Here is a 3,442-nt window from a genome sequence, read left to right as displayed (position 1 = left end):
CTGGCTGTGAGCATCCACTTCGGTGTTTGCCAGGCAATGGCATAGCCTCACAAGAGGCCGCAATATCAGGGTCCCTTCAGCAGAATCTTGCTGGCATGGGCATTAGTATCTAGGTTTGGTGGCTGATGATGGGATGGACTCCCGAATGGGGTAGTCTCTGGATAGTCCATCCTTTCATCTTAAGCTTCCACCTGTTAAGCTCTATCTTGTTGGCCTCTTATTAATTAATTAATTAACTAATTAATGGTCTTTCTATCTAGCCCTGGCTGTGCCTAATCTCACTATGTGTAGCTCAAGGTGGCCTCAAATTCAAGACAATCCTCCTGCTTCAGTTTCTCAAGTGCTGAGGTCATGAGTAGACGGCACCATGGCTTGGTCAGATTTCAGTGATTGTGTAATGTTGAGAATCCAAGTGCTAATCTTTTGTTTGCTTGCTGTTTCGAGACAGGGTTTCTCTGTGTAGCCCTGGCTGGCCTGGAACTCACTCTGCGGATCAGGCTGGTCTAGAAATTGCAGAGCTCTCTCTGTCTCTACCTCTAGAGTGCTAGGATTAAAGGTGTGCACCACTACACCTGGCCTTAGTAAATGTTGTTAATTTTTATTTTAAAGGCCAAAGGGGATTTTTGAGATGTGCCTGCTTATATGATGCATTCTAGTTTAAAAGGTGCTAAAACTGCATCTCAGAGCAAGGTGTGGTAGTGCCTGGCACTCAGGAGGCAGAGGCAGGCAGAACACTTTTGAGTTCAAGGCCAGCCTGATATACATAGGGAGTTCTGTCTGCACACTAAAATCAAGAGCAAGCTATATTATAAAATGGAGTGGAATGTGATATATCCCATTGTTGAGATATTCGTTTGGCTACTACTAATTTGCCTAATTTCAAAATTAAGCAACAGTGGCTTAAATTGTAGACACTTGCTGGACTACATGGCACACCCCTGTAATACTAAAACTCAATATGCTAAGGCAGGAGGATCGACAAAATGTTGAAGTCAGTCTGGTCTGCATAGTAAGTTTCAGGCCGATATTGAAGTCTTATCTAAAAAAAAAAAAAGGGCAGCAAAAACCAAGTCAGCACAATGGCTCAGCGGAAAAGGCACTTGCTGCCACGCCTGAGGGCCTGAGTACGGTAATGATGATTGGAATCCACATGGTGGAAAGACAGAACTGACTCCCTAGGTCTGACTGCTACATGTGTTCTAAAGCACTTGTGATCCCCCTTCCTGACTATAAAAACATACAAACAAGCAAATGTAAAAAAAACCCAATACACACACACACACACACACACACACACACACACACACACACACAAACCCTCAAAGCAAAACTGCGAAACAGGGCAGGCTCTGTAGTTGAGTAGACTGTCTGCTCAGCATACATAAAGCCCTGGACTCCATGCCCAGGCTGGCACAAACCAGACAGAGTGCCGCCTCCTGTCATCCCTGTACTGGGGACGTGGAGGCAGGAAGATCAGAAGTGTAAGATGATCCTGAGCTACGTTTTGAGGTTAGCCCAGCCCCTGCGTATGTGAGACCCTTTATCTAGAAACAGCAACCAGAACAGGTCTCTTCCTTCCAGTGGCCTCCAGGGCTCAGCTTGGCAGCTGCATATTTTGGTGCACACCTTTGATCCCAGAACTTAGAAAGCAGGGGCTGGTGGCTCTTGGTGAGTTCCGGGTTAGACTGGTGCACATAGTGTACTCAGGCCACTGAAACAACACAGGGAGTCTTTGTCTCAAAAGTTAAAACACCAAGAATTCAGCATGGGTTCTGTTACAGAGAAGGGGAAATACCCAGCCTTTGACACCTACTTACTGTTGAAGGTTTCAGACCCAGCCCCTCTCGTTGAGCATCTAGACTATTCCAGCTCTCATGGCAGTTAGCACATTTGACCTGGGTGTAGGCATGTGTGCCCTGTAAGCAAGAAGGCCAGGCTAACCCTAATCCAGGGTAAGTGAGGAGCTGGTGATCAGTTGGCCACCAAGTTCTCCTGTGAGTTCTCGCCCTCTGTGCCCAAGTTCTTCTGAAAACTTCACTGTTCTTTGCTCTAAAGGATAGGAGAGGAAGCATGCATTCATCCACTCGTGAGTTCATTCATGCAGTTGATCTTTTATGTGTGTCTTCAAGCATACATAATCATAATCATTTGAGATAGGTGTACTGCACTGGAAGAGTCCAGTGCATGAGAATGGAAAGAGTTGAAGTGGTGCTGGAGATGAGCTGCAAACAGCATCCACCGGGAACTGGTTGTAGCTGAGAGGGGAAAGGAAAGGAGGAAGAGGATGAAGGTTTGTATGCATCGAGAGAGAGTGGAGAAAAGATCCAGGTCCCCAGAACTTTCTCCCTCCCCAGCTGACCTGCTCTGTTCCTGGGAGGAGGACCGCAAGTTGGTCCTGCGTGGCTGGTCCCTCATCTTCATTTTCCTGGCAACTTTGTTGGTGTTCAGTGTGGTGGATGGGCGGATGGCCTATGTGAATGGTCCGTACACTGGTTTCATCGGCCTCTGGATTGACTGCAGGAGGCATAAGTGTGCCAACGTGGGACAATTCACTGGTCAGTGTATACATAGACTGGGGGGGGGGTCCTTCCATTGGGTGGTAGAGGAGACTGTGGGGGTGGGACACTGGCCCTCTCACTGGAGTCTTTCTGGGGGAGTAGGTTAGGGCTCACAGTGGGCGCATCATTGATGGTAGGTAACTCTATGAGTGGAAGTAGAGTTAGTTTTGAATTTCTAGGTAGTGATTTTTGGTAATCTGAGTGGAGATGATGCTCTTTTTTTCCTTTTTTTTTTCTTTTTGGACAGGGGGAGAGGGTTGCTGAAGCTAGAACCCAGTGTCCTACACAAATACCTCACAGGGTCTCTACCACTAAGCCACACCCCCAAAAGAACCTCATTGGAGGATTCTAGGCAGGTGCTGTTCCTCTGAATTATGCCACAGCCCCTTACTGGGAGATGGATTCTAGACAGCTACATTCCCATCCTCTGCCTTGTTTGAGACAGGATCTATGTAGCCCAGGCTGGCCTCCAGCTCAATGTGTAGCTGTGGACAACCTCGATGTTCTGATCATCCTCCCAAGTGCAGGGATCCAAGGTGCGGGCTGCCAGACTCAGCTCAGACTCAGCTCAGCACAGTGCTCAGGGTGAAATGCAGGATGCTCACAGCTAGGCAAGCATTCTGTGAATGAAGCCACAACCCCAGACCCCTCGACTGCCTGCACCTTGTATTGTGAGACAGAGAAGATCCACGTGTCCCTAAACTGCTCAGGCAGGCCTTGAAAAGCCTCTGCTCCCCAGCTGCTGCAGTACTTAGGTTGGGAACTTCATGGTGTGAGAGGAAGGAGAGAGAGAGGGAGAAAGAGAAAGTGGGATGGAGAGAGGAAGGAAAGAAGGAAGAGAGGGAGGGAGGGAGGGAGAGAGGGAGGGAGAGAGAGAGAGAGAG

This window comes from Mus pahari, chromosome 1 (assembly GCF_900095145.1).
Source record: "Mus pahari chromosome 1, PAHARI_EIJ_v1.1, whole genome shotgun sequence".
Lineage (NCBI taxonomy): Eukaryota > Metazoa > Chordata > Mammalia > Rodentia > Muridae > Mus > Mus pahari.
The sequence above is the reverse complement of the archived record's forward strand: the minus strand, read 5'-3'. Positions refer to the sequence as shown.